Consider the following 26,112-nt stretch of genomic DNA (forward strand, 5'->3'; position numbering starts at 1 on the left):
GAAAACTGGTACATCTCGATGTCCGGGACTCGACAGGCTCTGCAGAGGCTACATCCATAAAGATAGATAGAGGACTCGTTTTTGTGCCTGTACAGGGACGGACAACGCCATTGAGGCAATATACATTTTGAAGTAGTCAATTTATTTTCTTCTTCATGATTGGCTGACCCCTTCTCATGACCAAGTTGGACATGACTCCAACAGGGTCACCAGGAGGGCTCAGCCAATGAAGTTGAAAGTTCCACCTAGTTGACTACATAAATAAAAATGGTGTAAGACCTTCAATGGCGCTGTCCACGCTAAGATGACCTTTTGGCCACTGGAGGCTTCTATCATACTCTATGGCTACATCAAACCAAAAGCCCCTCATTGTACTCGCCATGTAGTTTTGACAACCAAACGAGGGCGCTGTAAGATCATAGCAAATCCTATTGGGTTTATTCATTTGATCTGATTATACTGATTATGGTAACAATCCACAAATACTGTGACTGATGCCAAAAGCAGGTGATGCCCAGGCCTACAATGAATGGATAAGTCCCTTATGTAGTGAAGTCCCACTGTCATGTGCGCAGGTATTTTTATTTTTGTCACATAGCCTAGTCACAAACCCGATAGAGGCCCCCAACTAGGTTCAGATTAATGTTGATCATCAACAATATGCATATTTATGCTAATAATAGAAAAAAATAACAATCTACATCATCATCACACATACGCACACACACACTGTTTACTTTATTTTATCATAAAGTGTTGTGTAATTTGCTGCGTCTTTCAGTGCTGTGAGGCAAGGTGCGGGAAAACGAAGCGGTAATAACGTCCCCAGGGAGGGGACAGCCGTTGAAGGGCGAGGCCCTCGGGAATTGTCGCTCATCCAGGATACGATCAGGTAAGTAACTCCTCTGAAACTGTCGCTCATCCAGGATACGATAAATAACTCCTCCCGTCATGCCAAGAAATTCTACTTTCTCTATAAACTATTCTGTAGGTATGGACGTGGTCCATATACTCGATTGCGCTTGGACCAGTTATAAATGTTTCGATAAAAAAGTAAATATATTTATAAATAAATAAGCATAAGTAAATAATGATCACTTGCATTTGAAGGAAGTGACGTTTGATAATGTGGCCTATTGTTTCTTGCGTTGCGTTATTCCTTGCAGGCTGACTGCAAAGGCAAACGTATTAATGAAAATGTTTTTAAACATTGGTTTAGAATATATACCTTTTATTGTGTCAAATTATGTTAAAGTCATATATTCAAATATTTTAGATTTTTTTTTAATGACAGCCCAGAGACTGGCACCAAAACGGGCACCAAAAAAAATGTGCCTACTGTTTTTGACTGTGTCTGTGTGTCAAAACTATACTTATCTATTCTGATATAACTTCCCGTTCAAGGGTTGACCTGACATTTGTTTAGCCAATGGCAAACCAGACTCACTCCAAGTTAGAAAGACAGACTTTTTACAAAGTAGGCTAGCCTAGGGCCTAGCCTAGCCCATATCGAACACCTGCTATTGTAAAGGGAGATTTACCTGCTTAGCCTACCTGTCCAATTCCTTCCTGATGGAAGAATGTATTTCGTAGGCCTTCAGTACAGTTATTCAGACCCATGGCATTAAAATAACACAACTTGCACAAGTGAAGGCCTATTATGATCAAAAGGATGTTTATTTTCAAATAACAAATTGTAGCTTACAAATCAGAACAATGATGTACCAAATTAATCCTGAGGTGTATTGTTTCCAATCAATTTAATATTAATAATATATTTTTATTTGTAAAGTGCATTTCCCATACCCAATGCGCATAAGGAAGAAAACTAAACTCAAACAAAATTCAGCAACTATACATTAAAAAACAAGCACAATACATCAAACCATTACCTACCTACTGATACAAAATAAACTTTGCCATTTACTAGTTGTAAAACTTCTAATAGTTTGCCTAATTATAGTTTATCTGTCAAAACAAGCAAGGCGTAGTGTGGAGAATCATTGTACCATCTAACCGTTGTGAAATATATTTTCAATAACCCAAAATACTTTATTTTCAGCTGTTTGTAGCTGGTGTACCAAACCGAAAGTAAGCAAAAACTAAACTTAAGAATTGAAAGCATAGAAATATCGCACATAGAGCAGATCTACCGCTTATGTGACTTGCTTTCAAGTAGATCTATATCTTAGATTTCTATGTGAATTTGGTTGAGTAACACAAAAAATTACATATAAATTGAAGTTGCCTCCCTTACATGTGTAGGTAGCGCATTCCAGAGCTGAGGGGCCACATGTGAGAAGGCTCTGTCACCCATGCTGCACTGGTTTGTTGCTGGTGTAACCAGGCTGTTTGAGTCTGATGATCATTGTGTGTGTGCTGGGGAATAGTTCACTCATATGTATTTAGATGCATCACCCTTGAGAAAGGTAGAATGTGCTCATCTTGCTCTGTGCACTCTTAGAGCCAATAAGCACACGCTCTGTTTAACTGCATCCATCTCTTGATTGCATCTAGAGAGTCTGTCAGTTTAGTTGTTACCGTTACAGTATCCCTTTTTGTCCTCACATATATTTGTGTGTCATCAGCATAAAAATGAAGGTTTAGTCCAAATCCTATGATTAATATACCGAGTGGCAGCATGTATATAGAGAACAGGAATGGACCCAGAACAGAGCCCTGTGGGACCCCTTAATATGACACTAAATATGTTTGTGCTTTCCACAGTAGGCCTACCTACTGTAACCACATGGTGCCAAAAAGTCTGAAAGAGGAGGGATGGAGATGGTGAATTTGCTGAAGATTACTAGTTCCTCTCTGCAAGAGATGGTTATCCAGTTGTTTAGGTAAAGTTGACTTGATGGATGCCTTCTCACAATGTAAAAATATCCGTAATCTAGGCTGAAGACTAAAACTCAACCATTAGGCTCATACTGTCTACCTTCCTCAAGAACAGTGTAGTTAAAAATAAACACATCCACTGTCAAACTCCCCCCGTAACTGATGCAATATCCTAACAGATGAAAGGACACTTTATTAAACTATTTTTTTACAGGCAAATAAACCCTTCTTTGCAAAGCTGCTTCAAAAGAAATCTCTGACTGACCTCAGGAGAGAAAAAAACCTGTGAAATGTATGCCTTTTGGTGGTTCCACAGTGGTACATGTAACCTGGTTTATGTAGGTGGCCTCTGCAATGTGTACACTATTACAATAGGCTCTTTGCACATGCTAGCTCAATTAGCTTGCTTGTTTGTGGGAGCAGTATGACTGTCCAGGCCCAAATGAAAAGCATGAAAAGCATACTAAGTACACTCTGGAGACAATGTTGACTTTGTGTGATTAAAAGCCTAGGATTGGTGTCCGGGCAGCTATTGTTGCACCTATAAACAGTGAAAAAGTCCTCATCTTTGCCTTTTTTGGCTTGACTTTTGCTCTCTATCCAGAGTAGGAGGAGAATGACTGTCAATCTGTGGCCCTTGATGTGTAGATTCAAGTTCTCATGAATGTTTATTTCCAAACCATTGGGTCAAATGGAGTTTAAGCGTAGAGGGCAGGAGAACCCAGACATCAAATACCGAGAATATCAGAGGTGATGTCACCAGACAGAGGGATAATTAATGAATGTGAGAGGCACAGGTGAGTGTGGCAAATGGGTGAGGGGAGGGGGGTTACCATGGAGACTTCCATTGTCGCGTACTTTTTTTTATGACAGGGTGAGTCAGACCCCACTTGCTGGCATAAGGCTATAAAAGCTGGCGCAATTCCCCTCAGTAGGGGGAAATTTCCCCTGCATGCATGTCCTTTCCCTGTATGTGATGTCACACCTGGCAGAGGGAGCCTATACCTTTTCCCCCTCTCTCCCCATTTTCTTGTTTAACTTATTATGTTTTTATCTGTGCCTAACACACCTGGATCTGTTGGGAACTGCCCAGCCAGCCTGTGACACAGCAGATCATGTCAGACTCGCAGTGACCACCTGACCAGAGACTCATTGTAGTACTCATACCTTTGGTTAGTGTTCCTGTTTTGGTTAATGAGTACAGACAGTGCCAGAAGTTGTAGTTGATGTAATTTAGGACACTTTTCTTGAGGCATCAAGTCAAACGTACCTGTAATTGTTTGCCTCAATACATTCGTGATAACAAATATTTTCTACAGGACAATGTAGGGGAGACTTTAGAAACTGACTGACTCATTTGTTGTTTTTCATCCACCTGGTATATTTTCTTATCATCATTAGGATCTCTCTCTCTCTCTCTCTCTCTCTCTCTCTCTCTCTCTCTCTCTCTCTCTCTCTCGCTTTCTCTCTCTCTCTCTCTCTCTCGCTCGCTTTCTCTCTTTAAAAAACATGTTTTATTTATTTAACCTTTAATTCATTATTATCTCTCTCGCTCTATTTATATTCTTTCTTTCTCTCTCTCTCTTTCTCTCTCTTTCTCTCTCTCTGTCTCTCTCTCGCTCTCTCTTTCTCTCTCTCTGTCTCTCTCTCGCTCTCTCTCAAACACACACACACACACACACACACACACACCCTCTCTCTCTACCATGGTAACGTGTGCTGTTAAAAATACGTTTTTGGCCTCCTTTCAAACTCAATATTAGTATTTTCTATTTATATGCATCTCAATTAGCTGCTGCCAAGGCAAAATTAAGTTACAAAACAAATTATATACAATTAAAAACATTACATTACATTTCATACAATTTTTCACAATACATTAAGTGTGTGCCCTCAGGCCACTACTCTACTACCACATATCGACAACACAAAATACATGTATACGTGTGTGTATAGTGCATATGTTATTATGTGTGTATGCGTGTGTCTCTGCCTGCGTGTGTGTGTGAGTCTCTTCACAGTCTCTGCTGTTCCATAAGGTGTAGTTTTATCTGTTTTTTAAATCTGAATTTACTGCTTGCATGAGTTACTTAATGTGGAATAGAGTTCCATGTAGTCATGGCTCTATGTAGTACTGTACGCCTCCCATAGTCTGTTCTGGACTTGGGGACTGTGAAGAGACCTCTGGTGACATGCTTTGTGGGGTATGCATGGGTGTCTGAGTTGTGTGCTAGTAGCTTAAACAGACAGCTCGGTTCATTCAACATGTCAATACTTCTCACAAATACTGTACAAGTAGTGATGAAGTCAATCGCTCCTCTACTTTGAGCCAGGAGAGATTGACGTGCATATTATTCATGTCATAGCTCTCTGTGTACATTTAGATTTCCTTCTGAAGGTGTGCACACATCATTTCTACAGGGCAATGTAAGGGAGACTTTAGAAACAACTCACCTGACTCTCTCTCTCTTTCTCTCTCTCTCGCTCTATCTCTCTCACACACAAACACGCACACACAGTTAATGCTACCCGGATCTTGAGAAAGCCATTTGCACGGAGAAGAAACGGTGGAGATCTAATCCTGTGGCTTGGTAGCCATTGTGAGCGTGAAACTGGGTGGAGTGCTAGCACCCATTAGCTTGGGTGACGCCTATTCAAACACATGCTCTGGGCCCACCTAGCCTTGTGCTATGGCCATAACAATGCACAATGACACTCAAAATTAAAGCACTTTTCATCCTTTAATTTTGTATATAGGTACCAGTTTTTCAAACAATCCAACACTAATGTTTTATAAATGTCAATTATCCATTATAGTCAAAGTGACATGCAAAAGTCCAGAATGAAGTTCAATTCCTTTGCTAGAGAATAGGGTAGAGCAATCAATCTCTCAGAGGACAGTAGTCTTTGGCCATAGAGATAACCTGGTTGGCAGCCTACACTGGATAGGGTTAACTTTCTGTTGGCCCTCTCTTTTTTTGGACCTGGTGACCTGGGGACGTGTATAAGGGAGAGGGGAGCGAGAGGGGAACATTGAACAGTTTGTTCGCCCGGGTAAAGGCTGGCAGATAATGGACTGAGGTATGGGGGTGTGGGGGTCAGAGAGGAGGGGAGGAAGGATGGGATGAGTAGAGTGACTGGGAGCTGGTGGGGTGGGTGAGGTAGGGGGGAGGTAGGGGTGAGTGGGATGGGGCAGAGATCCCAGGTAACTCATTAGCCAGTCTGGTCGAACAAGGACGGTGAGCGGGAAGAGGTGGGGAAAGAGGAGTATCTGAAATATCGATCCAAATTAATCCAAATCCCCAATAGTTGTTGCGCCAAGCTTTCCGGCAGTTATTTTACCGGACAACAGGTGTTTGCGTAAGCATCTTTATGGTAGATTACAAAGGATACCCCTTTGACTTACAAGGGTTTTGTGTGAAGTGCCTGTTTCTCTTGCATAAGGCTTTCTAATAACACCTACTCTAGCAAAGCTTTTTGAGAGTTTTTGGGATTCTGTGTTTTTCCCACCCGAGAATTGACGGTTGTTCACTTTTTGTTGTTGTGTAAATTCACAGTGATTATATTAGATACTGTACTTTAAAAATGAGGAAATAACAGGAAGTAGACTGAATTTAACCAACTGGGTGAGAGTTCAGAGGTCACAGACAGAAAAATCCAGTAGTAATGGCTAGCTCACCCAGTCTGGCCCTCATACAGTATATCTCAACAGGCAGGGATAACTATTAGCTCTAGATGGAATAAGGAATCACATGTTTGGATGATTATGACATAAACTATACCTTCCAATAGGTGGCTTCCATTGTCACCAACACAATCCTGTTTGCAGTTGGTCCCCTCCCTCTTCTCCCTGGCCATGTCTGCTGGGCTGGCCTTATCTGTCGCTGTCCTTGGCCCCCACACATGTAGCAGCAGGCCACAGCGCCACGGGCTACTCATTAACTAGGATTTAATTTTATCCACCACAGACTGACGGCCCCTGGGTCAGCGCCCGGTGAAAATGCCAGGACCGGGGGCGAAACTGAGACACAGGGAATATGGTGTAGAAGTGAGCCTTGTCCTGGGCTGGAACCTCTTTCCAAATGAAATATGAGAAATAGGTTCATCTGAAGAGGGAGGATGGACGCTACATTGGTTAGCAAGTGAAACATGAGAGGGAGGTCTAATAATTAGGTGGGAATTTTACATTTCAAACAAAAACTGTCTGAGTAACTGAGCTAGAGTGTACTGTCCTGTTAAAATATCCTCTTTAGATTTAGGCTATGGCTCCAATGCAGCTTCTCTGATGGGTTGGGGTTGAACTCCTTTTGATGTTGGGTTTGGTTGGATCGTCTGAAAGAACAGAAAGACAGTCTCAGGCGTTGCTGTTCATGATTGTTGAGTTCTATTTAAGGAGAAATCTTTGCTCCAGTCATCATATTTTCTGTAGATGTTCGAATATTACCATTTTACAGAGGGGTTCAACTTTTTTCTAATCCGACATGTGTTCTCTGGCAACTGCTGGAGTAGAAGGCGGGCTTGACCAATCATTAATACAGGTGGTAGGCGGCGGTCTTATCAGTTGGCACTGAGCCAGCAGCCGGGCCAGTGTGGGGACTGAAAAAAATATAAAGGCCCTTATCAGTTCATGTTGGACACAACACTGCAAATCGGCTAGCAGCCAACCCTAAAAAAAAGGTATTAACATAGGAAACATTTTTAAAAAACAGATTGAAATGTTTGACTCATCCATTTTGATACACAACAAACCGTGTCGATTAGTATTTTGTTAAACTCTCCAAGCAGATTGCAGTTACTTCGATAGGCTACTTAAAAGATGTGCTTCCTTTGTGATTTCAGTCTTCTATTTAGAACTGAAAATGTTGCCAGTACTGTTAAATGTTAGGCTTTGAACTCTTTCATTGTTTTGGTAATGTGATTAAAGTCCATAAGAAAATGGCCAGTGCCTTGGCCCCAACCATCAACGGAGAACGGGAGAAACCCAGTATTTCCAAATGTTGGCCTGTCAATAAGGTGCGTGACAAATTGGGAGGAACGCTTGGAATCCCCATCCTTCACCCTCCACCATGTCACCTTGCCAACCGAATGTGTCCTCGTCCAAACTCTCACTCTTAGTTCTCTCGGCCAGGTTTTGGAGGGAATTGTCACCTTGTGTTCATTGGAGAGTTTTCAGCTATCAAAAGAACACATCCATCAGACAGGTGACTAACCTAGCGCTCAACAATCAACTGCAAACATTCCAGACCATCACTGCTTTTACAGGCACCATCAATAGTGGAGAGGAAAGAACTTTCCAGCAGCCTGAAGAGGTAGTTGGAAAGGGCTATAAAGAAAATAGAGAATTTACCGAATGAATGGGTCTGCTGAAACATTTCCTCTCTCACACACTGTGTAAGAGATTCACATGCAGTAGCACAAAAGCTTTGCAGGAAGAGAAATGTGTGTACGAAAAGAGAAAGGTGTTTCAGAGTGCTGGTCTAGGACCTTGTAACAACGGTTAGTGTAATAACCTACCAGTTAATGAAATAAAACGTTATAAGTTATTGCATTAACTGGTAGTTATTACATTAACCGGTAAGTAACAACGTTTTGGATGAATAATGTAATAATTTCAACCGATTGTGTAATAACATACCAAAATGAATGTTTTTATCTACTACTTCCCTCAATTTGATGCACATGCCACCACCCACAGCCAATTGTAACACAAACAAAGTCATGCACATCATACAGGAATGATCATACATAGAGACACTCACAAGCAATAGAAAACATCTTTACTGAGGCAAGGATTCAGTCCGATGGCCCCCTTTTCGGCTATGTAGCATTTAAAGGCAATGTTACGCCTGTTGAGAAGATCACATTCAAAGTAAACAGCTGCAGATGTCGGCTCAATCCTTTAAATGTCAACCGTACTAGAATGCAGATCTTTCACAGTCCCGATTTTGGTTCAACTGGAACTTGTATTTTTGCAGTACCTGACCCCTGACACACCATGCACACAACAGGGAGTGTATCGTGAGGAGTATTCTATGTGGAGTCGCCAAAAAACGCTAACATCCCGTTTTCAGGGATACAGTATTTTCAACCTGACTTCCGTTTCCCCTGAAAAGCAGAAGTGGGAACTCTGCTATGGCGTCTCTCTATACCTGCTACGGTAGGCTACATGACGAGTAACCTTGCTTGAAACCTTGTGGTAGATCTAGAAACCTGGGTTGGAATCCAGTCTTTGCCCAGATGGATCTTAAAGTGTAACAGAGGTGGTTTGGTAGTTTGGGGAACCAAACTTGCATGTTCTGTAACCTTGTGTGAGACCTGAAGACTTATGTGGTTGTGCCTTGCTCAAGGGCACAATGGCAGGAGATGGCATCTAGGATTATATACCAGCAATTATCCGGTTGTTGGCCAGCCCCTCTACCCTCTAGGCTAGTTCAGCAAGGTCATAAGGTTTGAACACCAGCAACTGTCTGGCTCACACCAGACAGATTGTTCAGTTACTGTCCTGCCACTTTAACCTCTTTAGGTATCAAAAAAGGTTTCTAAACACACAAGCATGGCTTATAGAACCACCTATGTGACACTCCACCACCCATTTCACCTCCTCACAGATGCCTATCCAGGTCACACCACCAATGGGACAAACTGGTTTCTAACCTACAGGTAACTGCCAAAATAAAGGAAACACCAACATAAAGTGTCGTAAAAGGGTGTTTGGCTACCACGAGCAGCCAGAACAGCTTCAATGCGCTTTCGTATAGATTCTACAAGTGTCTGGAACTCTATTGGAGGGATGAGACACCAATCTTAAATGAGAAATTCCATAATTTGGTGTTTGGTTGACGGTGGTGGAAAACGCTGTCTCAGGCTCCGCTTCAGGATCTCCCATAAGTCTTCAATTAGGTTGAGCTCTGGTGACTGAGACGGCCATGGCATGTGGCTTACATCGTTTTTATGCTAATCAAACCATTCAATGATCACTTGTGCCCTGTGGATGTGGGCATTGTCATCTTGGAAGAAACCACTCCTATCAGGATAGAAATGCTTCACCATAGGTTGAAGGTGATCCCTATGAATGGCTGTGCATTTATTGGTGTTTACCTTCCCAATAAATGTGGTTGAGTGGACCTAAACCATGCCAGGAAAATGTACCCCACACCATAAGAGAGCCATCAGATGACTCATTTACTCAAGTGGTCCCTTTATTCTGGCAGTTCCTGCAGGCCAAGCTAAGCTTAAGCGTAGACATTAGCTCAGGGAGCTTACACAAATCTTTCGGTCTCAGACAAGTTTAACCACACCTACATCACTTTTCAGGTGCTATTTCCCACTGCCTTGGTGACCATGAGTAAGGCACTTTGCCCCTAAACTGCTACAAGGGCCATGCTGATCCTGTTCTGCTCAAAGCCTGTTCTGTGTTTGCGGTGTCATAGGGTTGGGTATGGTGACAACAACAATTTCCATTATACATTATACCTTTATTTTGAAATAAATGTATGTGTGTGTGTTATTTTGTCACACGCGTGTGTTTGTATGTGTGGGCAGTGTTGGGGAAGCTACTCTGAAAAAATAGTTTTCCAAAAAAAGGTTAAGCTACACTAAAGCTACAGTTAAGAAAAATATTGTTTACTTAACTAAAGTTACTTTGGGAGACTCATGAGGCAGTGCACAATTTGCCCGCCGTCATCCGGGTTAGGGAAGGGTTTGGCCGCCCAGGATTTCCTTGTCTCATCGTGCTCTAGCACCTTCCTGTGGGGAGTCAGGCTGTCACGACTTCCGGCGAAGTCGGTCCCTCTCTTTGTTTTCGGGTGGCGTTCGGCGGTCGACGTCACCGGCTTTCTAGCTATCGCCGATTCACTTTTCATTTTCAATTTTGTTTTGTCTTTGTTTTCTACACACCTGGTTTCTATTCCTACCAATTCTACCAATTCAAGGATGAACGTCTTGTGCACCTGAGGCAGGGGGACGAGGAGTTCGCATTGGACTTCCGCACCCTGGCCGCACCCTGACCGGGCCCTGATCGATCACTACCGTTGTAGTTTACGAGTTTACTGAGTTTTTTACCAAAAAAAGGGTGGCAGTTCGCTTTGTTATTATTTGTTATTATTTCAACTGCTGATTGCCCCTTTAAACGTCAAGTTATTACATTATATAATCAAATCAAGTTGTATTGTATTTGTCAAATGCTTCATAAAAAACAGGTGTGGACTAACAGTGAAATGCTTACGTTTGGTCCCTTCCCAACAACACAGAGAGATAGAAAATAGAGAAATAATAGAAAAGTAAAACCCGTAATAATAAAAGTAATAATAGATACACGATGAGTCGCTATTTAGCAGTCTTATGGCTTGGGGGTGGAAGCTGTTTAAGGTCCTGTTGGTTCCAGACTTGGTGCATCGGTGCTGCTTGCCATGCGGTAGCAGAGAGAACTGCTGGAGTCTTTTACCATTTTTAGGGCCTTCCGCTGACACCGCCTGGTATAGAGGTCTTGGGTGGCAGGGAGTTCGACCCCAGTGACGTACTGGGCCTTACGCACTATCTTCTGTTGCATCTTGAGGTTAGATGCCAAGCAGATGCCATACCAAGCAGGGATGCAGCCAGTCAAGATGCTCTCAATGGTGCAGCTATATAACTTTTTTAGGATCTGAGGGGGAAGAGGTGTTGTTGTGGCCTCTTATATAGTGTGTTGGTGTGTTTGGACTATGATAGATCTTTAGTTGTGTGGACACAGAGGAACTTAAAGCTCTCGACCTGCTCCCCTACAGCCCTGTCGATGTGAATGGGGGAGTGCTCGGCCCTTCGTTTCCTGTAGTCCACAATCAGCTCTTTTGCCTTAGTTGACGTTGAGGGAGAGGATTTTGTCCTGGCACCATACTGCCAGGTCTCTGACCTCCTCCCTATAGGCTCTCTCTTCGTCATTAGGTGATCAGGCCTACCACCATCGTCGTGTCGTAGGCAAACTTAGTGATGGTGTTGGAGCCTGTCGCTGCCAAATTAGGTCAAATAGATTGCAGTTTTCCTGCACTAAAATCACCTGCCACTAGGAGCGCCGCCTCTGGGTGAGCATTTTTTTCTTTGCTTATGGCTCTATACAATGTGTTGAGTGCGGTCTTAGTGCCAGCATCGGTTAGTGGTGGTAAATAGACAGCTACAAAAAAATATAGATGAAAAAATAGAATGGTCTAGAGCTTATTATGAGGTATTCTAACTCAGGCAGACAGAATCTTTCGACTTCCTTAATATTAGAGATCGCGCACCAGCTGTTGTTAACAAAGAGACACACACCACCCCCCTCGAGCTTACCTGATGCTGCCGTTCTGTCCTGCCGACGCATAGAAAAACCAACGAGATGTATATTATCCATGTCCTTGTTCAGCCAGGACTCCGAGAACCGTAGGACATTACAGTTCTTCAGGTCCCTTGGATAGGTTAGTCTCAAACAGAGCTCGTCCAGTTTGTTCTCCAGTGATCGTACATTCGCCAATAGAGATCAGTGCAAAAAAACACACAAAATAGCAGAATTGGTCAGGAGTCCGTAACCAATTGTATTACATTAAAAAATCTACAAGTTATTACCTTTATTAAATGAACCACTGTTATTATATTAACTTTTGTTACAGACCTTTGTCCAGTGCCAGGACATAACCACTACATTGCGGTTTTTGATTCAGCCTAGGAAAATTAACTGTCCGCGGATCAGTAGTGAGCTGTATGACTGAATGATGTATTTTGTTTCAAGTTCCTCATGTCATTTACGGTACAATTAATAATTGTGTCTGAATATGGAGCCATAGGTTTAACACAATCTACAGAACAGAGTTCATGGATCGTATCCCTTTCCTGCTGTCAAATGACCTAGTGGCCTCATGGGTGGAATGCTATTAATATTTTTCATAATTTCATCCTTAATACACTTTTTTTATTAAATTTTTTTAATCAATTTTTTCTATGTCAAACAGTGTTGTTACATGTGATGTAAATAAAGTGTAATATTACGATGCAAACTCAAAATGTAATACATTTTGTCTCTATAGCTGACATGGTACAGGTGTCTTCTTTCTTTTAAGCCCATAACCATGTGTGTGAGGTGAATACCTTTGTCTCAAAGTAGATTTGTTCAAGATTACCAGGAATCCCTCAGTGCACCTCTGATTTAGCCCACTGCAGTAAAAGGTTAAAGGGTGTTTCATTTATGCTACAATACCTGCTTCTACCAGCTTCAGTTTTGGATCTCACAAGTTGACATTATTGGAGACCAAACACTTAATTGATTGCTTTCCTGTGTATTCTAATTAAGGCAAGGGGACATAACATGGAAATAATACTGATAAAAACCCCACCAATTACACTTTCAACGGTCTGTGCGGACTCTCTGATTGGACCCGCTATCCTTAATGGTGATGGTAATCATCATGTCTTTATTGTCTGTGCTATTATTTGCTTGGCAAACATCTTGGTCTGGTGTAACCTCCAACTCTCACTACCGTTTACTGTTTATAGATGATGTGGTTAAATCACACTCACCGGTCGAAACAGTCTCACAACCGTCAACTGGGTTCAAATGCTATGAAGAGCACATTCTATATGGCCAGAGAGCTGTCAAACCCTCCTGAGTACTCCTCACAATACTATTCCAATACAGAAGAGGGGAAATAGTCTGAATGAATAATGTCTTCCCCTTTTGGGGGTCACACTTTGTTCTTTAATCATCTCGTATCTTTGTCCTACTTCCTTTATCATAGGCACTCTGTGTCCGTCCCAAAATGTCCCCCTATCCCCTATTTGGTGCACTACTTTATACAGCAAAAAAGCTGGGGTAACCCAGATGTAGAGATCGGGGGGTCACGCGGTTGAGGTCACAATGGATTTACTTCATGTTTAGACGCATCCTTCCCACATTGCACATTGTTTCTCCATGATGGTCCCTGCTGAGCCATTGTCTCGTGACACAGCACCCTTCACAAATCTTGACAGCCTTCACATGTCAGAGAGGCACAGTATCTGTGTGTATGTGTGTGCGTGTGTATGTTTGTGTGTGCATACAAGCGCATGTGTGTGTGTGTGCGTGCGCGTGCAAGTGCGTGTGTGTGTGTGTGCGTGCGAGTGCGCGTGTGTGTGTGTGTGCGTGCGCGTGCAAGTGCGCGTGTGTGTGTGTGTACCTTCCCTGCCCTGGGTGACCCACTAGAACATGGGTTTCCAAACTTTTGACTTTAGAGTGCATTAAATTAGCATACAAGGAGTTTTACTATAACTGCTGCAGCGCATGATTGGACTAACCAAGTTTAAAGCCCCTCCTCTTCGCATCGGAGATAACATTTAAAACGTTTTCAAGGTAATTTCCTGCAATTGCCATTGGGCAGAGACACACTTTTGCAGTTTTAAAGCTTAAATTACAGTACAAAACAACATTTTAAGGAATAAAATAAGTATTGAGTTGAAAATTGGATCCTTGTTAGAGTACTGTGGATCCCTGTGAGCCTCCCAGGCCCAGTTGTGCGTCTAAGGGTAGCCTGTATTGTTGTTTAATAAGATTACATTGTATTGTAATGCAACCTGTAAAATTGGTTAACAGATCTCTAGGCCAAATTTGTTTCATCTGTTGTTGCTAGCAAAACAGTTTTTTTTTTTAGGACAACTCATTTGGGGTCGGGGGAGATCTGGCCGCGGACCACCTGCAGTACCTCCACGGACCCCCAGGGGTCTGCAGACCCCAGTTTGAGAACTCCTGCACGAGAAGACAATCCCCCGATGCCCTCACGACCAAACAAGGGCTGGACCGGGGCAGGTTCACACAGAGGCTTCTCGCTGATCCCGTTAAAAGCAATTAGCAGTGTGTTGACTCAGTTGTAAAAGCCACAGTGTTCCCCTCCCCAAGGGTCCCTCCCCAGCCTCTCTCAGAACCAGGTGTACACAAACAGCCCTCTCTCAAACACATGGATGAGCTGGTGGTCTCAGCAGGGGGGAAACTTCCATCATCAGGTGATAACAGGAACAGCAACTGACTTGAATTTACACTACACTCTTAGAAAAAGGATTCCAAACGGGTTCTTCGGCTGTCCCCATAGGAGAACCCTTTTTGGTTCCAAGTAGAACTCTTTTGGATTCCATGTAGAACCCTCTATAGAAAGGGGTTTACATGGAACCCAATAGGGTTCTTCAAAGTGGTCTCCTATGGGGACAGCTGGAGAACCATTTTAGGTTCTAGATAGCACTTTTTTTTCTGAGGGTGTAGATCTGTTGAAACTTGTAGGTTCAATCTCAACGTTGTCAAGTGTAACTGATGCTATTAAATGGGCAAATCCATTGTGAATGGATACATCTTAAACTGGTACAGGGAAGCATCTACAACCGATTTGGAGAACATCTTATCACTGAACTGTAACATGACACCCCACACAGAATATGAAGACTGGTGCCATTGATAGTATATTCAATGAATTCCATATATTCAATATTATTAATATCCTTCAATTAACCTTTCCATCTCCTAACCCTATGCATCCTAGCCCTGCTGCTGCCTAATCCCTGAGCCAGGCATCGTGAGTGGGCTGAAACCCTCATCCCAGCCATCCATTCACAGATAGAGCCAGGTGAGTAAATGAGCAAATAGTGGACACAATACCAGTCAACCCGATCATCCACTCTCGTCTCACTCTGAGAAGCCAGGCATTGTTTTGGCCCTGGCTCTGGATGTGAGCGATCTACCTGAGCTAGTCCCCCTGCTGCCCCCCCCCCCCCCCCCCCCCTGCCCCCTATCCCTCACCCTGGTGGTTCATTTATCTGCAGAGTCTCCCAGTGGCTATCTGGAGCTATGGACCCATGGAGCCCCTGGAGCTATGGATAACACGAGGGAGGGCTAAGCTCACTCAGACCAGAGGCTAATTCCTCTCTTAGAAGCCGGCCGACTACATACTATTATAGAGACGTTTTTCATCTTGGAAAGGTGTCTGAGAACACCTGGCTTCACGTACTGTATTGAGGGAGTGAGAGGAAGCTTCTCCTTATGGCAGATGGGTATTTTTGGCTTGTTGGCTTGTTTTACATGCAGCGCCTCGAAAAGAGTCATAAAGATCTTATCTAGGCCAAAGAGAAAATGTGCGCTCATTGAAATATAGAATTAAAATATGCTTCAATGTGAATCACATGCCAATATTGTATGAACGGTCATTTAGTGCATATTTTGTACGTTTGCATATTGTTTACTGTAGAGTTACATAAAATGTTGATGTACATCCCTAAATGGCAAAATGATGTCGTAGATACAAATGTCCAGCGGACATTATATTGCTGATTAAATGTGTACTATTCTATTACTATCCCTATGACTATTCTAGTATCAGATGTTATCAAGCACTGTCTATATCCATTCAATAATCTATCCACTTGTGCCTGACAATCTCTGTCATTGTGGAAATGATTAGTTAACCCACTGCTGTTTCTTTACGTTTATCCCTGGGGATCTGTTCGCACACTGTCTCGGGCTGTCTCCCCAACCAGTGGTCGCCCCATCCCCAGCCCCATGGCCCTGCTGCCCACCCACCATATTGAGCAAACAGGACGAGCAAACAGCGGGGAGTGCCTCAGATAGGTTCCCCCTGCCTCCGCCCAGAACCCGGGCCGTGAGCAAACACTCCAGCCTGCAGAACAAAGGAGGATGAATAATCGGAGGGAAATGTCAACGTTTCATCGTGGCTGCCCTGGCCCGGTGAGTTATCCATTAACCACAGGCCGAGTGCTCTATCGCAGGGACGCCTGAATGTACCCGCAACAATAGAGAGCGAGAGAGAGAGAGAGAGAGAAAGAGAGAGAGAGAGAGAGAGAGAGAGAGAGAGAGAGAGAGAGAGAGAGAGAGGGAGACAAACACCATTGTAAATACAACCCATATTTATGTTTATTTATTTTCCCTTTTGTACTTTCACCATTTGTACATTGTTACAACACCGTATGTATACATAATATGACATTTCTAATGTCTTAATTATTTTGGAACTTATGTGAGTGTAATGTTTACTGTTCATTTTTATTGTTTATTTCACTTGTGTATGTTATCTACTTCACTTGCTTTGGCAATGCTAACATATGCCAATAAAGCCCATTGAAATTGACAAAAATTGAGAGAGGGAAAGGGAGATAGAGAGAAAGTGTGAGAGAGATTGAGGCAGAGGTGAAGAGGAAAGAAGAAAGTGAGAGACAACATGGGGTGAGAGAGAGAGAGAGAGAGAGAGAGAGAGCGAGAGAGAGAGAGAGGGAAAAACACAATTCTCATTAGTATTATTGTAGACAGACACATTACCAATCATCCTGCATCGGTTGGGGGAGTATTAGGACTGAACCAAATCTATTACTTCAAAGCCAAGTTACATAACAGTAAGTCATGCTTACCAACAATGTTGCCAAGTGCTTATTCAATTCTAATGAGATATTGGACTATTTCGTGGCAAAACCGAGTAATGACTTTGAGTCTAAGGCTTGTATTTATGACGATATATCAAAGAACTTGATAGTCGGCTGTCATCGCAATGGTCCGATCACAGCCCTGTAAAGGCAGACTTTGTGGGTGCACCGTAATAAGGCCTATACCTACTGTATATCTATAGCACTAAGTGTGGCCGTATCAATGTCCACAGTACATCACTCCTGCCCCCCTCCCCATATAAAGCAATATAAGATGCAATTAAAGGAGATGTAATTATAGTTTCATTGCGTATGTATAGTGTACAAAGAACTTAGTGTTGGTGTCTCTCTCCCCGGGTTCGAGTAGGGAAACATACCAGGGTATTTATTCCAGAGAGACAGAGAGAGAGAGAGAGAAAGAGAGAGAGAGGGGGGAGAGAGAGAGAGAGAGAGAGAGAGAGAGAGAGAGAGAGAGAGAGAGGTGGAGGGAAGAGGGAGGAGGTCAAGACAGTAGGGGCGGGTTGGAGGTGGGGGGGGGGATACTCTGGAAATAAGACATCTGATTCATGAAGAGGATGTTTTGAAGGAAACTGTCAAAGGACGTCCCTGCACCAACTGTACCTTCCAGCGGCTGTTTCTGTGCCGGTCTGCTTCCCAGGTTCCTGAAGTATAACTGTGATGATACACATGTTATTTCTCCTATTTAAATGGACTGGAAAGCATTGCCTTAACCAGACTCATAATTCTCCCATTGATAGATTCGTGAAGCCTGTGTCCAAAGGCCATCCAGCTGGTATTTGTCATTTGCGAGAGATGTAAAATTCAGTACCCTCCATTGATTACCTTCAAATAAATGTTGATTTCCTTCTTAACAATACAACAACAAAAAGATTTAAAGAAACGTTGCATTGGGTCAATTGAGGTGTTTGCGCTGGGTAAAGTCTGAGAACTTGTCTGACCTGTGGAAGTTCAACCATAACCTTTAAATTGCCACTCTATGCCACTCTATTCCACTCTATGCCACTCTATTCCACTCTATGCCACTCTTTCCTATTTATTCTTCTATTTATGTCGAATGTGGGGAAGGTTTTTTTTCCACGTTTCAGTGCGAACCAGAGAGAAAAAAACTGTAAATGAATCTGCGTTATTTATTTGGTTTGGAGCCCTGGACCTTTAGCAGTGAAAAATCACCCACCGTATCACTAATTCCGTCTCCTCCGGCTGCCTGTGGAATTAAAAGACCCCTGAAAGAAATGCTGAACAGAACCAGCCTGTGTGCCCTGCCCTGCCGGACATGAAGGATTTCGGCAGCCATGTGCAAAACCACCATTTTTGTCCCTGACTACTGCCCTCTTCTGATAGAGTGGCCTGAATCTTATGTGGCCACTCATAGTCCATTCAGAATAATACTCTCCTCTTCACCTATTACCAGAAGATAATTCTCAGTGAGTATAAAACCTCCTGAATCTTTGTGTGGAAGAATCCATAGAAAATCCAGAACTATTTTTGTTATTTATTGTCTTACACGTGGACACCACCAATTGGCCAACGCCGTTTCAGGAAGAACAAGTGCAACATTGAAGGACAGGTCATAATACAGTCTCTACACAGGGGAAACCAATAACACCAGCCAGCTTCAAAACAGCAATCAGAATGGCCCCCGTATTGACAGAGTAAAGCCAGAGAGATACAAGAGGGACAACAGCATCACCTGATTCATGCATGTAACATCAAAAAATCATCTGGGGTTTGGACAGTGTGATTATGCTACGCCATGGGCACACCTCCATAAGACATAATGGCGAGTTTGAAAAAAGGCCAGTACACAAAGAGGCCTTTCTAACGGCACGCATTACTGTGGTAGAGAGAGAGAGAGAGAGAGAGAGAGAGAGAGAGAGAGAGAGAGAGAGAGAGAGAGAGAGAGAGAGAGAGAGAGAGAGAGAGAAGCCAGTGGGTTGTGTGAGGGATAAGTGAGGGTGAGTCATGAATGAGTACACATTGTTAGCACAGTTAAATATCCTCGCATGTTCCTGGAAGAAAAAAAGTCTTACGTGACACCAGGATGCAAGACAGCTCCTGAGAACAGGATCACCCACCCCTCCCTGCAGCCTGCACCCAGGCCTCCAGCTAGCTGCCCCAGGCCTTCTACCTCCTTTACTGTCTACAGAGAGATTCTCATTCGCCTCAAAACTGGCCCCAGGACTGCTTTTTGGTATTTGACATTTGTTTTTCAATGTCAAACTCTTTGATTCAATGCTTTGATCAGATGTTTGAGATGTCATTTGTATTGTTGAGAATGACAGCTACCGAAAAAGATAGTAGAGCAAGATCAGACTGGTCTCACAGACTAGACGTAACATAGTAAACGTAAATCCAGGACACTGAAATTAGTAGGATGTGTTACATTTGGTGTGGTTACAGAAGACAGAAGGTTGCTTAAGGCAACAAAAAAAAGGGAGGTGGTTGGTTAAGGTGGATGGGTGGTTGTATAATGCAAACGTCTAGCAACGCGAAGGTTGAGCGCTCAAACCTCATCACGGACAACTTTAGCATTTTAACAACTTTGCAACTACTTACTACTTTTTAGTTACTTAGCATGTTAGCTAACCCTTCCCTAACCACAATGTTAACCCTTTTAGCTAACCCTTCCCCTAACAATAAACGTAATCCCTTAACCTTACCATGACCTTAATCTTAACCGTAACAGAATAATACGAAATGCTCTGAGACCATGTTGCAAAGATAGCTATTATTATTATAGCTAGATACATTTCTGTTGAAGGCATTCAGTTGTACAACTGACTAGGAATCCCCCTTTCCCCTTTCCCTTTGTTGACTAAGCAATATTGGAATGGAATGAATTTTATGCTGTGGTTTATCTCTAAGTGAATCGAGCATTGCTCATCATTGACGTGATAGGTCTGTGTGTCCTGCCTACTGTATGGGAAGATATGGGAAGCAAGAATCCCTTTCTCACCTATGTCTTTCATTCGGGATGTGAAGTAGTGATGTATGTTCTGATGATCAATGATTATGTTTACTGCTTCCAGTCGGAATGTGGCACGGCTAGCTTGTCCTCAGATATACTGAATCCCTCCTCTCGATTCCCTCTGAATCCGAGCGTCTTTGCCGAGCTAATCTTTATTTGGCGCTTAACCGCAAGTCTTTGAATAAGGCACACAGCTCATTTACGGGAAACACACAGGGCACCATCACACCCAGCCACCTCATGCGTCCAAACCTTTTCCAAATTGCTTTGCACGAAGCAAACCATTTAGAGATTTATTTTTATTTTTATATAATCCTACTCCACGACAACCCCAGTAGCTAAAAAATGGTCAGCGGTGAAAAAGAAGTTTATCTAAATATAAACCCGTAAAAAGGTAGCTTTGTAAACCAAGGTGGCTTGAGAGAGTGAAAGTGAGAGTTAGAGACCTTCTCCCTGCGGCCTAACTGCTAGGATGGAGCCAGGGGTCGGATTTTTTGCCCACTATGAAAGGATTGATTGTCCCGGGTCCCACAGAGCCAGGAAAGTTCCCCCGGCAGCGGTTAGGACCCTATCTGCCAGGAACGCAGAGCGAGAGAGAAGATGCAGAGAGAGAGAACCAGCACTAGGTATGTCAGATACCTTTCAAGAAAAATACCTTTTAATTTGTTTATAAATGCCTGCGTCAAAGTAAGCATGTAGGGGCCATGTAAAATACAAAAGAGCTCTCAATCGGTTTATTTTGACAGAGAGGAGTGAGCGGGGGGGGAAGGAGAGAAAAGAAGAGGATAGATATTTTGGGGTTGTACATTCCACTTTGAAAAGAACGTTCCATTGATTGTCTGTTGAGATGGACAACATGGCGCACATGTTTTCAGGCACTTTGTAGCTGTCACAATGCAAATATCAGAGCCTGAGGGAATGTGGATGGTGGACTGGGAGCCAAGGTGTCTCAATATAATGAGAGCCTGGGACCCTTCTCTTCCACTAACTCGGAAGGCCCTGTAAGGTTTATAACACTGTACCAGTCCATGTCCATATTAGATCAAGCCAGTTCAGTGAGAATTGGTCAAAGTTAATTTGATAGAAATGCCGTTTTAGGAAAAAAACATACACAGTATAGATAATCATGGCAGTTCCAGAAACAGAATGGTACTGAACGTTGTGTCCTAGCTATAGAGTCAGGACTCTGCAGTACTCTTGGATATTGTGGTGTGTGGAACAGGTGCTCTAAGCAAATCTCGCTGACACTCGATGTTGTTGATGTGAGAATCCACCTGTTCCACCAGTGCTGTGAAAACCTTGAGTTTGTCTATGGTGCGTGAGACGTTCTGGGCTTTCGTGAAGTCCTGTTTGTGAGAGAGCCATCGACTCAGGAGCCTCATTCATCCCTTTGCGGCCCAGCTCCCTCCCCTGCTTTTTTCGTCCCCCATCCTCCTCTTCCTCCCCGTCTCCCGACCACTGGCGTTTATGGTGCCCAACAGCACGAAAACAGACTAGGGGAGAGGTGTGCGAGACGGGACAGGCCACGAGATGAGTGGTGGACACATCCGTGACAAACACATGGTGTTCAAACCAGTAGTGGTATCCAACATAAAGTGCTGCTCTACTGTTAAAGCTGTATCCTGCCATGTTAAAGGGGATACCGTATGTGTTGGTGGGATGACATTGTGTACAATAGTAAGGTAAATGTGAGTCAACATGTTTGTGAGAGAGAAAGAGAGAGAGAGAGAGATCAGAGAGAGAGAAAGAGAAGAGAGAGGTCAGAGAGAGAGATCGGAGAGAGATCAGAGATAGAGAGAGAGAGAGAGAAAGAGAAGAGAGAGGTCAGAGAGAGAGAGAGAGAGAGAGAGAGATAGAGAGAGAGAGAGAGAGAGAGAGAGAGAGAAAGAGAGAGAGAGAGAGAGAGAGAGAGAGAGAAGAGAAGAGAGAGATCAGAGAGAGGGAGAGAGATGAGAGAGAGAAAAAGAAGAGAGGGGTCAGAGAGAGAGAGAGATCAGAGAGAGAGAGAAAGAGAGAGAGAGAGAGAGAGAGAGAGAGAGAGAGAGAGAGAGTGTGTCTACATAGGTCCAATGAGAGTGAGTGTGAATGATTGTGTATGCTCGGGACATACTGTATTGTTGCTGGCAGCCCTTTCTCCCGTCTTTCTCGCACCCTCCTTGTTTTTAGCCCCTCGCACCGGTAACCCGAGAGGCGGGCGGTACGCCTGGAATATGGCCCAGCTGGTTCCTGATGTTGCTAATTGGTGCAAACGAGGGGGACCTGTGATTGCGTGGCCATGAAAACAAAACCCCCAGTAACAGGCTTGTGACAGGGCGGGGGACCCAGGCTTCAGGGGCTGCTTCCACCAAACTGTGACCTCTCACTCAACCAGGACCCAGCGGTGGGGGGCGAACGGGGACTCCAACCAGGGACTCCAACCATGGTCTCCACAGGCTCTTATAGATGTACAGACACAGGGAGAGGCTTTTTACGGACTCACTCAATTTAGAGTAATCATTCTGCCTTTAGGTGTAGACATGCCTAACATCCTTATACAGCCATAACTGTCACCTGAAGTGAGCTTTTTATGATCATGTAATAACCGAGGGTGGTAGACGAAGTGTCAGTGTTTTTGGCTAGACTTTTGCCAAGTAAGTGATGATAAGAAAGATCGTAATGATGCTGATGGGGATGAGTGAATACCGCCAGTGTTATTGATGATAAGTCGATTCCGGAGGATTGCTAATTTCCAGGGTAATATAGTCACCACACAGAAACAACTGACAGAGCTCCAGTATTATCCATTTGTACAGCTGAATACACACTGAGGCCACTCCCTTTCAGTGTCTGGCTCAAGTTCTCGCACCCGTGCGACAACCTCTAACCCTCTGGTCAAAAGTCCAGGTCGGTCATAATAGCCCTACTACCCCTTTACTACATCTGTCAGTGGGTCAGGGGAAACTAGTGTGTATCAGATACGGGACGAGACAGAGAAAAGCTTATCTGATTGGACTGAGTAATGAGGTCACATGCTGCAACGGCAAAGGGGCGGGGGCGTATATGTCACTCGCACACCTGGGATGCAAACGGCTCATAAGTACTGATAATAACCGCTTGGAGACGTCGGGTAGGTTGGGTGTGTCAAAAGTCCAGAAGTCCTTGTTGGGTTCCTGAAGTGTTGCTACCTACACCCCTTATCTACCAGTGCTCTCTAGCAACATGCTTGGAGAACAGGAAGAGGATCTCTAGATTTCATCAGATCATTAAACGTGGTCTAAAGCCTGTGAGATCGTAGCTAGATCCTATCTTGTCTACAATTGAGCACATTCAGATTATTGTTGTAAGGATGATAAAACACTTTTCAAAAGAACCATGTGTTGTGCTATGTGTAGGGGCCATGTGTTGTGCTATGTATAGGGGCCATGTGTTGTGCTATGTATAGGGGCCATGTGTTGTGCTATGTATAGGGGCCATGTGTTGTGCTATGTATAGGGGCCATGTGTTGTGCTATGTGTAGGGGCCATGTGTTGTGCTATGTATAGGGGCCATGTGTTGTGCTATGTGTAGGGGCCATGTGTTGTGCTATGTATAGGGGCCATGTGTTGTGCTATGTGTAGGGGCCATGTGTTGTGCTATGTATAGGGGGCATGTGTTGTGCTATGTATAGGGGCCATGTGTTGTGCTATGTATAGGGGCCATGTGTTGTGCTATGTATAGGGGCCATGTGTTGTGCTATGTATAGGGGGCATGTGTTGTGCTATGTATAGGGGGCATGTGTTGTGCTATGTATAGGGGCCATGTGTTGTGCTATGTATAGGGGCCATGTGTTGTGCTATGTATAGGGGGCATGTGTTGTGCTATGTATAGGGGCCATGTGTTGTGCTATGTATAGGGGCCATGTGTTGTGCTATGTGTAGAGGCCATGTATTGTGATATGTATAGGAGCCATGTATTGTGCTACGTATAGGGGCCATGAGTTGTGCTATGTGTAGGGGCCATGTATTGTGCTATGTATAGAGGCCATGTATTGTGCTATGTGTAGGGGCCATGTGTTGTGGCTGCTCATGTCCTTATTCTCCAGGACCTCGAGAGGACAGAATCTTAATTGTGGTGGTGGTGGTGATGGAGGTGGTGGAGGTGGCTTCACCCAGGGGAAGCAGGGTGGGTGATGAACGCCTCTGGAATGTCCGCCGCCATCTGGGGTCCATGTGGACGTGGGGGCCGGCCCCGGCCCTGGCCCGGCGGGAGCAGGGGAAGAGCGTGTCAGCCCCGGCTAGACCTTAAGACAACACGGCCAGGTCTGACAGCCACTGTCCACTGCCTCGTAAATCACCGGCCACACTGTCGCACACTGTCTCTGTTACCCTGCAGCGAGACACTGCTTTGTTTGGACTCGGAGAGTGCCGTGTTTTTGGAAAGGAAGAAAGAAGCATTCCTCCCTCTGACTGAATGTCCTCGTCAAAAAGTGTCAGCTTGTCTGTCGCAGTGTTAGTACCAAGAGGCAAATGAGGGTTTATGGACGTGTGAGCGACAGAAACTGTATCAGATGTACGGAAGGCAACTATTACAGGCCTTACCAACAGTATGTGGCAGTTGGACATCAGCCAAGACATAAGAGCAGACAGAAGCTCCTACGTGCCGAGTTAAAGCCAGAGGTATGACTGTGGTACCGGGCTGGCCATGGAACTTTTCTCTCTGTATCTGTCGACTCAAAACTTAGGCCCTGATCAATCCAGTAGCTTTCCTTCTTTCTTTCTCACAGGGAAATATAATCAGTCCCCTTCCCTGTCTCGTTCTCTCCCAGTCCTGCTTTATCAGGAGCCACTTCAACAACATCCACAACCCAAAGAGCAAAGTCCAGCGTATTATCTCTGCCTCTGTCTCTCCCGTGTGCACTCGCTGACTGGCCTCCTCTGCACAGCACAACATACAGCATGCTGGAGAGAGCTGGAGCAGGATATGAAGTAGTGGGTGACAACAAGCACAGTCTAAAATAAAATATCTATATCTGTGTCCCGTTACCACACTCTAAGAAAAAAAAGGTGCTATCTTGAATGTAAAAGGGTTCTTCGGCTATCCCCATATGAGAACCCTTTGAAGAACCCATTTTTGGTTCCATGTAGAACCCTTTCCACGGAGGGTTTTACATGGAACCTAAAAAGGGTTCCTATGGGGGACAGCCGGAGAACCCTTTTGGTACCCTTTTTTCTGAGAGTGCATACCAATATAAGCACAATGCCTAATGTACACTATCCACATTAAACATATGACAAGGCATGTTTTCATAGTCTCATATCTAATGTAATTATTCCAAACGAGATGACATTATGAATGTAGGCTATTATAACTATTACATAACCATTATAACCGTAAAACTGTAACTGTAAAAACATGCAATATCACCAGGTTCTATTTCACAGGGCTCAAACGTGTAATATTTCAGTACATGCTTCAAAGGGCAGCTACATTCAAAAGTGCAGTCATCCCACTTGCGCAACAAGTCTTTCATTATTTCACAAACGTTTTCCTCCAACCATCCAACACGAGAGTATGGCCTGAGGGTTGAACTGTAAGCCTCGGCTTTTTCTTTCTTCTCTTTCCCTGCTTAGGAAATGTCAACAGGATGCAGCGTTGCATCCAGGATACAGGATACAGCTCTCATTTGCATAGTACATCTTAAAGGGATGAGCCAGGAGCCACCCTTCTCTCTAGCTTTACCTGTCACATACACGGGTAACAGCCAAAATAATGGAAACACTTGAGTAAATGGGAGAAACAAAGTATCTTGAAAGCAGGTGCTTCCACACAAGTGTAGTTCCTAGGTTAATTAAGCAATTTACATCCCATCATGCTTAGGGTTATCTATCAAAATGTTTGGCAGGCTATTATTTGGGCCAATATTTTGGAAACCA

The 26,112-nt window shown here is 43.8% G+C and overlaps 1 protein-coding gene and 1 long non-coding RNA gene across 2 annotated transcripts in view; one reads left to right on the forward strand and one right to left on the reverse strand.

Moving 5' to 3' along the window:
- Positions 1-5,754: 5,754 nt before the first annotated feature.
- Positions 5,755-26,112, reverse strand: part of LOC139385850 (interferon regulatory factor 2-binding protein 1-like) — a 35,660-nt gene continuing 15,302 nt past the window's right edge. The window contains exons 3-4 of the transcript XR_011628987.1: positions 7,286-7,437; positions 5,755-7,173 (exon numbers count right to left, since the gene is read on the reverse strand). The gene's annotated coding sequence lies outside the window, so the exon portion shown is untranslated. The remainder of the gene's footprint in view (positions 7,174-7,285; positions 7,438-26,112) is intronic.
- LOC139386215 (uncharacterized) lies at positions 15,296-23,716 on the forward strand. Its single transcript, XR_011629016.1, has 3 exons — positions 15,296-15,428; positions 16,336-16,543; positions 22,388-23,716. It is a non-coding gene; the product is annotated as an uncharacterized lncRNA (long non-coding RNA).

This window comes from Oncorhynchus clarkii, chromosome 27, assembly GCF_045791955.1.
Source record: "Oncorhynchus clarkii lewisi isolate Uvic-CL-2024 chromosome 27, UVic_Ocla_1.0, whole genome shotgun sequence".
Lineage (NCBI taxonomy): Eukaryota > Metazoa > Chordata > Actinopteri > Salmoniformes > Salmonidae > Oncorhynchus > Oncorhynchus clarkii.